General features: G+C 40.1%; 1 long non-coding RNA gene across 1 annotated transcript; it reads left to right on the top strand.

Annotated features, from left to right (window-relative positions):
* The first annotated feature begins 6394 nt into the window (after positions 1 to 6394).
* On the top strand, positions 6395 to 9637 carry LOC124855617. Its single transcript, XR_007035112.1, has 2 exons — positions 6395 to 8226; positions 8319 to 9637. It is a non-coding gene; the product is annotated as an uncharacterized LOC124855617 (long non-coding RNA).
* Positions 9638 to 15039: the final 5402 nt, after the last annotated feature.

The raw sequence follows: 15039 nt of genomic DNA on the forward strand, positions 1-15039 counted from the left end.
TATTCATTAAACAAAGACAAAATTGTTAAAAAAATTTAAAAAATGTTGTGGTTTTTGTCTTGGTCGTGGAACAGTCTGCCAGATCTTTACCCTCCCAGAGCTGCCGAGGGTGTCATGGAAGTATGTTTTTCTGGTCTGCATGGGATTTCTGGATCTGGATCAGAAGATACTTTGTGGGGGTCTCTGAGCCAAGCTTATTCCCAGTAAAAGTTGGAGTCCACCAGGGCTGCCCCTTGTCCCTGATCCTGTTTTTGGTGTTCATGGACAGGATTTCAAGGCGTAAACTTCGAGAGGAAGGTGGATGGTTTGGAAATCTCAGGATGCCATCTTTGCTTTTGCAGAGGATGTGGTTCATCAGCCTTCAGTGCACTGGAGCAGTTCACAGCTGATTGTGAAGGATGCCTCCTGGGCTCCCGTTGATGGGACTGTATATTCCATGGATGGATGGATGGATGGATGGATGGATGGATGGATAAAAGCTTTCAGTGTGACATTCACCATGGTCCCAATCTTTCCTGTGGCATTCACAGTAGGAGTCTCTCGATCTCTGATCAATTCTCTCTCTCTCTCTTTCCTACACACACACACACACACACACACACACACACACACACACACACACACACACACACACACAAACACAAACACACACTTGCAGCTATTACAAATCCCCTTTGCCCCTTTTTCTCATCTCTGTTTCTCTTTTATTTTTCCTCTCATCACATTATCATGTAGATAGAAACCAGATTACGACTTTGCTCCTTACACCTCCATATGTATGAAAATGTTGCTACGAACTAGTATATCTGTGTAATATGAGGAGCAGCAGTCTTTTGGCTCACAAACGTCTGTGCACAGGTATAGTTCTCCCTGAACTCACATACTGCAGCAGATTTTCCAGAAGCTACAAACCATTACCACAATGTCTGCTGCAGTCCTGGTATGATGCCGGGCCATTTGGGACACTGCTCTTCAAAGAGAGGCTGATGGTGTGTGTTCTTCAGGATCGAATATTTAAAACAAATAGAAAAGGCGTGCAGGTATGTGTGTAATGTTTTACAGAGTGGAAACTAACAATGCATTTGGAAAAAATAAAGGTTCAGTGTCCCCTTGGCTTTTTGAATGTGTATGTGTGTGTGTGTTTGTGTGTATGTGCATGTTAGAAAAAGGTGGCTGTGATTAATTTCCCCTCTGTAGCTGTGGCTCTAATTCCCGCTTGAAGTGGGAATAGTCCTTGAAAGACTCCCAGTGGAAATCACAGTCAGCAGACAGCAGCTCTAAGGAACACCGATGAATTATCCATGAAAAAACGTGAGAGAAGAGAATGTTAGATTGGGAGTTATGTGTGTTTTCCTTACTGTTGGATCACAGTTTGACTTAATTTTTTGTTGATTAACTAGCTGTGGATAACATCTGAAAATGGAATTCTCTGCAATATTCTCACTTTTTAAATAATTTACCTACACATTAATGTTCATTTGTTTAGTTGAGATTGATCTATTATAACTTTTCTCTCTGATCCCACTTGTACAAATTGAAAGTCATCTGCTCATCTACCTTCCAGAGACCAGCACAACTCACATTTTGCCAGATTGTCAGTCTATGGTTGTGATACTCCAGCAGCCCTCTGTGATATCCATCATTACTAACAATCTGTTTCTCCATCTTCTGGTCACTTTGTAGTTCAGTCCACCTCTGTAATACTCACCTGGAAAAACTCTCCAACTCCACGGGAGGTCAACACTGGGATAGAAATTGTATCCACGTTCCTGCAGTTTCTGCATATTTATCTGCATTGCTTATGATTGGACCCAAATGTATTCTTCATACTGTTCTTGTGTGACTGCTCATAATGGAGCACTTTCCTGTATGTTTTAAGGTGTGTTTTACTTTTGTAAATGATTTGGCAGCATGTTTGATATTTATTCATTTCTTTAAAGGTCATTAAATGAACATTATGCGCAATGTAATTAAACCACATAGCTGGCTGCAGTGTGAATAATGTCTCACGTAACGTGTTTGACCAAATGCTAGTAGTTTATGTCTCTGTGCTGAGTGACCTGGAGTCCTTGCTTTAACACTGCTGTGCTTCATTATGATTAGATTTTCAAGTTATGGACAATCTATCTTCTCACAATAAATTATGCATCTTTAATTTGGGGTGTATCCCGCTCAGTCCTTTCAGTGTCCTCGCAGCCTCGAGCTTCTAGACGTTATGCAAATTGCACAGAAGGTCATTATCTCGTGATAATTTTGCCTGTAATGAACTCATAATCTGCTTTTAATGTCTAAAGACCAGTGCTTAGGAAGGAGGGTCATAGGCAATAAGTAGAATACAGCAGATGAGGTATGATCCTCCTGCTTGAGCTCTACAACACTGACAAGTGTACAGTCTGTACAGTTTGCTGCAGGGAAGTTTTTAAAATTAGCCCAGAAGCTGAAGGAAGTAATGAGCTTGGGTTTGTCAGTGCGCCTCCGAAACAAATGCTTTAGTAACTCTACCTGAATGTTACCACCTTCAGGCTTTATCAACTGGTAAAATCCCAGAGGTCACTGGTTTTCTTTCATCGTAACGTTTTGGATTAGTCCCGACTGTTGCAGACCAGAACTATGCTTCATCAGCTGTTGAAGTTTTTCAGATGGAAAGACAGACTGGGTTCTAGTCTACAATAAAGCTGGTGTTGCTCTGGTCTTTAGTGAGGAAGACATAGCTGAGCCAAAAGGTGAAGATCTCACCTTTACTGGTTACAACCTTCACCTATGATCAAGCAATTATGGCTCATGACTGAATGGATGAGATCCCAGTTACCACGGACTGAAATATGGTTCTTCTGTAAAGCAGCTGGACTGAGCTCTAGAGATCTGGTGAAGAGCTCTGTTATTCCTGGTTCTGCTCCTCCGAATTAAAACCAGTCATCTGAGATTTTTCAAGTATCTGATTTGGATTACTCTTGGATGCTTCCTTTGGGAGGTTTTCTGGACACCTACAACTAGAAGGAGACCCTGTGTACAAACCAGAAACTTACCGAAGAGCTTCAATATTTCTGTTCTGGAAACATCTCGAGATCTTGCAGAACAATTTTGGGTGTGACGCTGCTTCTAGGGATGTCTGGAGTTTTTAATAAAAAAAAAAAATACATTACATTTGTGATCGAAAACAAGTTTTTTTTTCTTTCTTTATGATCATATATCAGATCTTTATAATCTTATACCAACTTCCTCTATTCAAACTTATGCAGGAAACAGGTTAGTGCCATTTCCTGATCAGACTTTTTATACATGACTCAAAATAAGGTGAGATCTTTCCATGTAATCCATGCAACATTTAGTAACTGCTCACAGTTAACTCCATAAAAGTTACAATAAATATCCTTATGTGTAATCCATGCAATAATTATTAAAATACACAGTTGAAGTGGTATAGAGTGAAAACAAGCATGTTCTCATATTCTGTGGATGAGAGACTGGAGGGGCCTGTGTGGAGCCACATATTATCTGTCTTATCCTTTGCAGAAATATAAACAAGTGTATCCAAAGAAATGATGTATGATGATTTTCCATTCTTACAAGTATTAAATTAAATGAGTAATATTTGATTATCAAGTTAAAAGATGTATGATTGAAAGCTGAGAATGGAATGTGTATTACTGTGTAAAGTTTAAAACTGAGCAGATTAGGGAGAGAACTGCAGGATGACTAAGGGTGACGAGAGCCAGCTGCATGTTGACAGCGAATCCTTTGAAGGCCAGCGCAAGGAAGGGAGGATCAGTCTACAGACCAGCGTGGCTATTACCGGCATCTCCAAAGCTGAGAAACAGAGTCAGCAGGTCACGATGACCATGACTAAAGTATTGAGCAATAACCAAGAAGCTGAGCTGAATAGGTTGCGTAATAACCGAGAAGCCTAATAAGGGGCTGACTGGTGAAAGCATCAAGCACCATAAAAGCAATGCTGAAGGAGAGAACTACTGTCTTCCGACACATATAACAACAAAGATCCTGTTTAACCATCAAAGTCTGGAGCATCAGTGCCTGCCACTTAAAGGAAGAAAACTGAAGATTAAGTCGTATTCCCTTCAAGAAACCACTCGTTGTTACCAGAAGAAACATCTCCATCAGGTGGATGGATGAGCCTCCGTCTTCAAAGCCTCTTCAAACTCACTAGTTTCAGCATCAGGGAAAGACAGGTAGAGTTGATTCATTTCTATTATTGAAATTATTTTGTGTTGCCGAATTTAATCTGTTACTGACCCCTGCAAAAGTGTTACTAATTAAAGAAAGCATATAAAATTCTAGTTAAATCGTGGACATTCAATTATTTGATTCACCGTATTGTTGGTTTTTCATTGGTAGTAAAAAGTCTTGTTGCCTGGTTCTAAGATATTTTAGGAGGTTTTTATAGGTTGCCTTAGTCAAGTTTGTTAAAACAGCGCCCTTGGGGCTCGTGCTGAGCCACTAAAATTAACCTAGCCCATATACTAAGAGCCAGTTGTAAAATTAGGGAATGAGCAGCTGTGAACAAAAGTGACTGTTGAAGGTGTGGATGACTGTGAGAGGCTACTCAGTCGTCCTGACCTCCAGTTGAAGAAGGGCGAGACTTTTGTATGAAGGCTGTCAGAGGCTAGGCGAGTCATTTCCCGACACCAGCTTAAACAGAACTTTCATTAAACCTGCTTAGTAAGATCTGTCAGGTTTAGGGAAGACCGGACCCATTGGATGGAGAGCTGGTTTGAGCAATCCCTTTAGACATAGGGAAGTAGGAGGGAGGGGTTAGCTCATCGGACAACGAAACTCCTACTAAAGTTTTACCATTATTTAGTAATAACACTGTGCACTGGTCGTCTTCTTCTCTCTTCAGTGGCATGAACTCTGGTCAGACCTCAGAACATTTCAGTTGTTCTTTTCAAACTGTGAGCTGTTCCCAAATAAATTAGTCTTTAATGCTCTAATCTAACATTGAGATCTTTGTCTCTGATTAGCTGCTCTCCCCGAATTCAGGAACATATTCAACCTGTTAGGCTAATTCTTTACGTACATTCACAGAGAAAAACATGAAGCTAAAGACGCATTTCTTCTCTCCCTGACCTTCAGCATCCCATTTGACTGATTTTAAATCTCTTCTCGACTTTCTTCTCCTGCCTAAGGTACAGCTCCCTCAATCATAAATATGCTTATTTTTCAGGATATTTTAATTCGTTTGATGTGAAAGCACAATAATCAGCAGAGAGAGTTCAGATAGACATATGAATATATCCACCACACAATGCTCTTCAGCATCAGTCTTGCTTTCTAAGAAGGCCTCTTTCTAAGAAGCTAAAATCCCATTTTATGTCCGTTAAAACTTCTGGACCCTACACCAGCAGTCAACTGATAGGTGAGAAACTGTTTGAATATTAATTCAACCTGAAAAGACTCACAAATGAGAGAAACACAGTGATGGGAATTAGAGGAGTTTATTAGCTGGTGTTTGTTTTCTTCTGGCGCTTGGACCCCGGTGGAAGACATGGATGCTGATAATGACATGAGCTTGGATGAACATCTTAGGGTTAGAATTAGAGAAGAAAGCCCAGCAGAGGATGTTCTTCCTGCGGCAGCTGAAGAAATTCAACCTGCCAAAGACTATGATGGTGCACTTCTACACAGCCATCATTGAGTCCATCCTCACCTCCTCCATCACCATCTGGTACGCCGCTGCTACAGCCAAGGATAAGGGCAGGCTGCAGCGTGTCATTCGGTCTGCTGAGAAGGTGATTGGCTGCAGTCTACTGTCGCTCCAGGAACTGTACACCTCCAGGACTCTGAAGCGGGCAGGGAAGATTCTGGCTGATCCCTCCCACCCTGGTCACAGACTCTTTGAGACTCTCCCCTCTGGCAGGAGGCTGCGGTCCATCCGGACCAAAACCTCACGCCACAAGAACAGTTTTTTCCCATCTGCCACCAGCCTTGTTAACAAAGCCCGGAAACCACCCTGACATTCTCCCTTTCCCCCACACCCCCCCTTTTTTGCTGACAGGACACCTGTAACCTGTAACTCTATGCGTTACATTAACGCTCAGCTTGGACTCCTGCTTTACTTGCACTGCCATACTTGCACAATGATCACCTGCACTGTTGTATTGCTCTTGCATCTTATACTGCTCTATACTTACTCTCACTCACTTAAAACTGTGCACATATATTTATATTATATTGTAGATATGTTTATACTGTTTAATTTGTACTGTATTGCACCGACTACGCCAAAACAAATTCCTTGTATGTCCAAAAACGTACTTGGCAATAAAGCTTTTCTGATTCTGATTCTGATTCTGATTCTGATTCTGATTCTGAAGTCTTCCCCCGGGATCCTGATACTGGTGGTGGAGTGGAGGCCTGAGGAGATAAGGGAGTCGGAAGGAGCTTGACGCCTGATGGTGGAGATGGGGTGGAGGAGGGTCGAAGCTCAGCTGAAGAGCAGGAGATTCTGCGTATGAAGGTCTTTTAAGGTGAAGCCTTGAGGGATGATTGGCTGAAGAGGAATGCGGACTAGAAACTGATTGGTTGGAACGGAGAACGTAGTGGAGTAGTTAGACAGAGCCGTAGTAGCGGTGAGTCTTCCAAATTGAATTTTCGTCTAAGCTTCATATCAATTAAGCGCTTAAGTGTGTGTTACTTTTCTTTTAATGTAGATTTAGATAAGTAGACTATCATGAAGAGGCTTAATTCAGAACTGAAAAGCTGAATTTTGCACAACGAAAGGACTGGATTTTGTAACCATTTTTTCAACTCAAGAGAGAAACAGCACAGAAGAAAAATCTGATTTCTGTTGTTTTTGTGAACCTTCAACATCCCCAGCCATGTGAGGGAGAACAACATCCTTTACTGATAACTCTTTCACTTCTTTTTCCGAATTGTTTTTTAAGGTTCAAGGCAATATTATTGAAAATCAAAGCGATCTTCTGGTCAGAACATTAAAAAGTATTCATTTTTCTTTTTTGGGTGTTATTTCGAACGTCTTTCATTTCTTCGGAAGGAAAAAAAATCTGAGGTAGAAAAATTATATCTGAAGGTTGAGAAAAGTAAATCAGATGTAAGATGGATTCAAAAATCATTTTTTCAGAAAGGTTTTTGTGTGTTGGAATTTTGTAATAATGAACAAATCCAAACAAATTCAAAGCTGAATTCTGGTTAAACAGCCTACAAACGGTTGAATTTGTTTGGCCAAAGTAATATCTGATCATTCATCCTTAACAACACGGGCTAGTGATGAAAACATTTTTTAAGCAGTTGTTTAAATTAGTGAATATGGTCCTTTCTGCGTTGCTGTTTCTGAAGCTTCTCTATTTAGCTTTATTTGTGGTTTCCTTTTGAACATACTGAGTAAAACTGACAGTGCTGTCATCAGAAGGTTGACCTCAACTAGAGAAGAAGACCACAGAGTGGTAACAGACGTACTAAATTCATTGTCTCTCTTTGTTAATTTGTAAAATAACTCCATTCGGACCAAATGCTTTAAAAAACAAACATTGTCAGCTTTGTTTACTTCATCTAGATACTGTACCTAATGGATTTAGATGAAACATGTCTTAACTTTACATATTTTATTTACCTTTATTTAACCTTTAATTTACCAGGAGAATTCCATTAAGATTTAAAATCTATTTTGCAGGAGATGTTCAGAAAGTGATAGTTTCATAAAAACAGAAATAGGCAACAGAAGAATCTACATAGTGCATTAATTAAAATCAAATTGGTTAAATTTAAAACATATCTTTGCCTGATCAACTGTATATCAATCATGTAAAACACTTTCATGTTAAACAATGCATGGCTCATTGATTATGTTTGATTGCATCTGTTGCTGCCTTTAACTATGAAATAATTTTTTACCATTTATATTGTTTTTCTTGTCAGTAGTGAAGTAGGTAGTAAATCAGAATATCACCAAAGTTTCATTTCTTTCTGTCTTTTATTTTAAAGAACATTTTCCATTATTGTGTTTGAAGACTCCTTTTCTCTTCTGCATTCGTGTATTTGCATTTTTTTCCACTTGTTTTGCTTTTACATAGAAAGTACCCCTGACTCCATGCTGTGGTGCTGCTTTGTTGTCTCCATCTTTTTCTGTCTTCTCAGCCCCAAACCAGTCAAGAAACACGGTCCACATGTATTCCTGTTTGAATGTCGTTCCTTCTCACTGTGGGCCATATGATTGTTCACGATGAAAGTCTGTGATGAAGATTTGATGCAGTGAGTTTCTCATCTGTTGGATGGGCATCAGAGGTTCAGCTCTCCAGTTGTTTTGGCTCCACCTAAAAAAACAATTGTTTATTGTTATGCAGATGGCTGCCAGGTTCACTGTTCACTGTGGAACATCAATGGAAGCTCAGGGCAGCTTCTCCTGAACTGTCTTCTTGAAATCAGGATATGAATGCTGCTGAATTTCCTGACTTTAAATGAGATCAAGACTGAAGTCATGCTGTTTAGACTAAATGGACTTAGCAGGACTTTATGTATCAATCAAAACAAATTAATTTGATTTACAAAGCACTTTTAAAACGACAGTCAGCCAAAACGCTGTAAATAAATGTCTCAAAAACAATTAAAGGGAAAAACATAAAAACAGAATTAGAAATGTTAATTTAAGCCAAGACAATGATTTATCTTTCTTCTCCAGAAGAAAAACATCAGACAGTTCCAAGCACTCGGTGGAAACTCAGAAGTGCTGCTGCTCCCAAACTGTGAAATGCTTTTCCATTACCAGTCAGGCAGATACCTTCACCTGCTAAATTGACATCTGGGTTAAAAACACAGCTTTACTCTCTGGTCTTTGACCCAGTATGAAATGACTAAATGTTATTTTACTCTTTGTTCTGCTTGTACTATTTTCCATCCATTGCCTATACCTGCTTATCCTTGCATGGTACCAGGGAAGCTGGTGCTGGTTTTTGTGTGTAGTTTTGTGTCCAGCTCTCTGATGTTGATGAATAAATTGGTATGTTGCGTTAAAGGTTTCTCTCTTTATAATTGTTGGTGTTTCAGGATCTATTGAATCTGACTGTGTTGTATTATCATCAGACTGAACTGAACTCTTGCTGACCAAGCTGTGTTTTGGTTGAATTGGCATGTATTAAACTTAACTGGCCGTGGATTTTGTATAAAATGGCACATGAACTGGATCTGGATCGAGATTATTTTCTTGGTATTGCCTCGGTATAAGTAATCTAAACTTGACTAATTATTAATGTTGTCAAATTTTTGCTGTAAAGTTGCTGGATTGTGTTGATCTATCTGGCCTTGTACAGCTTTCATGAGAATAGAAAGAAAAGGAAGCATGTCTTGAAAGGATGGAATGACTCTTTCCTTCTGTAGCACCGTTTCTGTGCTGGTTTATATTTGCATTTCTTTGTTTTCTTGGACACAACCTTTGCTTGTGTTGTAATAACTCTCATGTTTGCTGCTATATAGTATTTATGGTTGTAATGTGGTGTCTTTAAAGTAGTGGAGTTCATGATTAGTCCGTTTTCCAAAACGTTGTTTGCTGCTCTGTTGTTTTGTATATTTTTTCTCTTTATAAAAAGTTATTTCTTTTAGGACTAAACCTGTGGTTTAACATCAGCGTGACAAATATATTGAATAAATTAGAATATGACTGATATGACCACAGACTGATGTTTTCAAGCCTTTTGTTAATCATGATGATTCTCTGCTGACGACTAATAAAAACATGATATTTAAGATTAGAATATTACTTTAGAGCCATAAAAACATTTCAATACAGAAATGTGGGCTTAATAAAAATTATGTCTAGTGCCTGCTTTAAGCACTTTTAATCTGACAAATGATCCTCGTGAGAACATGTTCTAATTTATTGGATATGACTGTAAAACTGTTCAAAAACCTTTTTTTCCTGACTCATAAAACTTTTACATTTAAAACCAGTGGAAAAGTTAAACCTTTGGCTTTCATTATAAGTTGCTCTAATTCTCTTCATTTAATAACAACTAATGAAAAATTGGGTGCAATTTAAAAATAAAGCAATTCTCATTATTAATGGATCTATAGCAACATTAAATAAAAACAACCTCTCACTGTAACATTGGTCTTTCTAGAAGTCCCCAAAAGTCCGTGGGCCTTCATGGTTCTTGCTTGACACATATAATCCATCTATTAACAGATCAGTACACTGACAGATATTTCGGCTGTATCATTCATCCTATTAATTGGGGACCTATGCCTAGGAAAGCTTTCTGGCAATCAGCCTGCATATATAAGAAATTGTACCTGAGGTGATTTAGACATAAAACCCCAGAAGCATCTAAGGAAAGTCATGTCATGCTTCAACAAGAGCGGAAGATCCTGTATATTAATGTAAAAATAGCCCCTCAGAAACTAATATCTTCTATGCAGTTGTAAATAATATCCTAACAAGTTGCATCTTGTACTTTATGACATTTTTATCTCCTATGGTGTCAGTATAGTATTTATACATTCCTCCCTGGGAGAATTATGCCTCTGTAGTAATCAATAGAGAGTTTACTATGACATGAAAGAACTGGTGTCTGTTTCTTGGGTTTGCCCTGACTGTCTCTGTGGCTGGTTTTTACAAACAGCGCTCTGTAGCGCCAATCTGAAAGTAAAAGTCAAGGGTAAATGACAGTTTGTGCGCAGGATGTGTGGGGCCTGCAGAGATGTTAACTTCCCCTTTCCTGACCCTAGACCTGTACAAGTCCTGGATGGAGGGAAGCTTAAATATGATGATTCTTTCTGCAGACCCGATTGCAGTCTGGACCTGTCCTGTTTTGTGGATGAGTCAAACCACACTGAGATGGATGAAGACAGGACAGACTGAATGATGGCAGTGTAGAAGATGACCAGCAGCTCCTGCGGAAGGTTGTGCGTGAGTTTCCACAGGAAGTGCAGTCTACGTTGGGCCTTCTTCTGAACAGTGTCAATGTGTGAAGACCAAATCAGGTCCCGAGAAAGGGTGGTCCACAGGAACCGGAAATGATCCGCAGACAAGGTGTTGCTGAGGACGGTGAGAAAGTGTAAGGGGGGTTCTTCGGAAGTCCACCGTCATCTGCACAGTCTTGAGTGGGTTGAACACCAGGTGGTTCTGACCGTACGTAGTGATGTGCGATTTGGTTCATAGCTGGGGAGGTACAGTCTCCTCTGGAATCAGATGTACAATGAACCTAAAATAGAGGCATATACAGGTCCTTCTCAAAATATTAGTATATTGTGATAAAGTTCATTATTTTCCATAATGTAATGATGAAAATTTAACATTCATATATTTTAGATTCATTGCACACTAACTGAAATATTTCAGGTCTTTTATTGTCTTAATACGGATGATTTTGGCATACAGCTCATGAAAACCTGAAATTCCTATCTCACAAAATTAGCATATCATTAAAAGGGTCTCTAAACGAGCTATGAACCTAATCATCTGAATCAACGAGTTAACTCTAAACACCTGCAAAAGATTCCTGAGGCCTTTAAAACTCCCAGCCTGGTTCATCACTCAAAACCCCAATCATGGGTAAGACTGCCGACCTGACTGCTGTCCAGAAGGCCACTATTGACACCCTCAAGCAAGAGGGTAAGACACAGAAAGACATTTCTGAATGAATAGGCTGTTCCCAGAGTGCTGTATCAAGGCACCTCAGTGGGAAGTCTGTGGGAAGGAAAAAGTGTGGCAGAAAACGCTGCACAACGAGAAGAAGTGACCGGACCCTGAGGAAGATTGTGGAGAAGGGCCAATTCCAGACCTTGGGGGACCTGTGGAAGCAGTGGACTGAGTCTGGAGTAGAAACATCCAGAGCCACCGTGCACAGGCGTGTGCAGGAAATGGGCTACAGGTGCCGCATTCCCCAGGTCAAGCCACCTTTGAACCAGAAACAGCGGCAGAAGCGCCTGACCTGGGCTACAGAGAAGCAGCACTGGACTGTTGCTCAGTGGTCCAAAGTACTTTTTTCGGATGAAAGCAAATTCTGCATGTCATTCGGAAATCAAGGTGCCAGAGTCTGGAGGAAGACTGGGGAGAAGGAAATGCCAAAATGCCAGAAGTCCAGTGTCAAGTACCCACAGTCAGTGATGGTCTGGGGTGCCGTGTCAGCTGCTGGTGTTGGTCCACTGTGTTTTATCAAGGGCAGGGTCAATGCAGCTAGCTATCAGGAGATTTTGGAGCACTTCATGCTTCCATCTGCTGAAAAGCTTTATGGAGATGAAGATTTCATTTTTCAGCACGACCTGGCACCTGCTCACAGTGCCAAAACCACTGGTAAATGGTTTACTGACCATGGTATCACTGTGCTCAATTGGCCTGTCAACTCTCCTGACCTGAACCCCATAGAGAATCTGTGGGATATTGTGAAGAGAACATTGAGAGACTCAAGACCCAACACTCTGGATGAGCTAAAGGCCGCTATCGAAGCATCCTGGGCCTCCATAAGACCTCAGCAGTGCCACAGGCTGATTGCCTCCATGCCACGCCGCATTGAAGCAGTCATTTCTGCAAAAGGATTCCCGACCAAGTATTGAGTGCATAACTGTACATGATTATTTGAAGGTTGACGTTTTTTGTATTAAAAACACTTTTCTTTTATTGGTCGGATGAAATATGCTAATTTTGTGAGATAGGAATTTTGGGTTTTCATGAGCTGTATGCCAAAATCATCCGTATTAAGACAATAAAAGACCTGAAATATTTCAGTTAGTGTGCAATTAATCTAAAATATATGAATATTAAATTTTCATCATGACATTATGGAAAATAATGAACTTTATCACAATATGCTAATATTTTGAGAAGGACCTGTATATAAAGTTTGACCTTAATTGAAACATTTAATTATTTTAAGCTTTTAATTATGCTTTAATCAATTCCATACTGTACAAAATAACTTTTTCATTTTGGCTAATCCCTATTTTTTTTTATTAAAACTGGAAATCATGTATGATCTTACCTTTATTTGAGCATGAAGTCCATAGAAGCAGGTTACATTAATCAATCTTTTAAAATCTCTCGGTGCTCCCTCATCTTCGCGTTGTGGATGCTAATGTTCAGTCTGTGCCATACAAACCCGTGGACTCTACACTGTTTTCAGGTGGACCACTCCGGCTAAAAGAGCAGCTTTTCTTTCTCTCACTTCTTAGAAGCAGATCTTTCAGCTCTGGAGTTGGTCTTCCTCTCACTAAAACCTCCTGTTTCAACTAAAATTCCAGTTACAAAAATCCATTTCCAGTTTTGAGAAGTAACCTTCCATTTTATCAGACTAAATTTAAATAAATGCAGGTTTGACACAGCACCCTTGGTGGTGAGCCACAGCTATTCACTGCCTCACCTTGGTTGAATTCCATGTTTTTGAGTTGGCAACGCGTAAATTCAGCGATTTTGACCATAAACATGTTGAAATCATACAGAAAACAAGTTTATAGAACAGTCAAGTGGACAAATTGTTTTTCTCTTATCAATGCTAGTATTTCACTTCTCATGATGACCTCCGCCGACTGCACGTCACTGGTACCAGTGGACCAGACGATCCCGACTGTATGCAGACTCATCATTGTTCTATATCAGACCAAAAACATTGGTGTCATCCAGAAACTTCAGGAGTTTCACAGACAGATCCACTCAGGTGTGGTCATTTGTGTTCAGGGAAGAGTGAAGAGAGAACACACCTCTGGGGGTCACCGCTGATGGTTCCTGCGTTGGAGAAGATGCTCCCCAGTCTCACCTGCTGATGCCGGTCAGTCAGGAAGCTGGTGATCCACTGAGATTATTTTCTTAGTATTGCCTCTGTACAAATAATTTAAAGGCTGGCACTGTGAGCTGGGTGAGCTTCAGTTGGGGGATGTTTGGGTTGATGGTGTTTGTGTAGTTGAGATTATGTAAACTATGGTCAGTCAGCATCTTATCCGTTGTAAACAGGAGTCTGAGTAATCTCAGTTTGGAAGATTAGGAAGAAATTCTCATAAATAATATTAAAGACATAATTTAGCAGCTTGATTTATTAAGAAGAAAACAACATTTAGACTATGAGATAAGGACTATTTTTGGCTATTTACTCCATGTTTCCCCCATACCTATACTGACCTGGAAAATACTTAAATCAACTTCCCCACTTTTACACTTTTCTGGACCCTGCAGAAACCCTAAACATCTGAGTGCAAATCAAACACCAATGTGTACAACCTCTTACTTTTAATGTTCTACGTTCCACATTTCTAGTGGGCTATGAGGGCATGAAAGAATCACAGCTGACGTTTTAAAACACACTGCAGAACTGACTCATCATGGACTAGTAAATAAGTGGACAGGTCAAAAACAGTCTGAGATGTCTCTAAATGCTGCTACTGCAGGTAAGAAGCTGACTGCTCAAGGCTTCTCCACACAACCCAAAAAGCTCCCCATCTCTCTGATGCAGATGAACACAGTAAGTTGAGCTTGTCCTCTTTCCTTGTTTGGAGAAATAATACAAATCAGCAAATTTACCTCAAATAGATGATATTGACCTTTGAAGAAAAGAAAAAGGAAGTGAGAATGTTAATCGAGAGGGAGGAAACAAAATAAAGAGCTGGGAGATTGGCAGTGCGAAGGAATACACAAGTTATCAATAAAAGCAGACAAAGCTTCTTAATCAAAGAGACAAAGCAGCGATCAATCATGGGGGTGTTGATGTAGCACCGTGTTGCAGAGCTTGAGAGGCCCTGACCTTAGCTGCACAAAGAGCAGCGCAGGTCCTCTGAGACACTCGTTCTTTGCTTTTATCCCCTCTTTCTCTCATGTTTTTGCTCCATCCCTCCCTGCTGGCTGCATTGTCTTCCCCCATCTCTCTGTATAACCCTCTTTCCATTTTGATTACTGTCTGCAGCTTCATTTCTCTGCCCCTTCCCTCCCTCTCCTTTCTTCCTATATTTCTGTCTACTATCCGCCATCTGTCATCCGTTGTCTTCCTCCACCACCACCCCGCCAAGCACCCCACTCATTTTCCCTCCCTCAATCCAATTCGAGGAGCTTTATTGGCATCATAAGATGAATTTTACCGTCTCTTTCTA

This window comes from Girardinichthys multiradiatus, chromosome 2 (assembly GCF_021462225.1).
Source record: "Girardinichthys multiradiatus isolate DD_20200921_A chromosome 2, DD_fGirMul_XY1, whole genome shotgun sequence".
NCBI lineage: Eukaryota > Metazoa > Chordata > Actinopteri > Cyprinodontiformes > Goodeidae > Girardinichthys > Girardinichthys multiradiatus.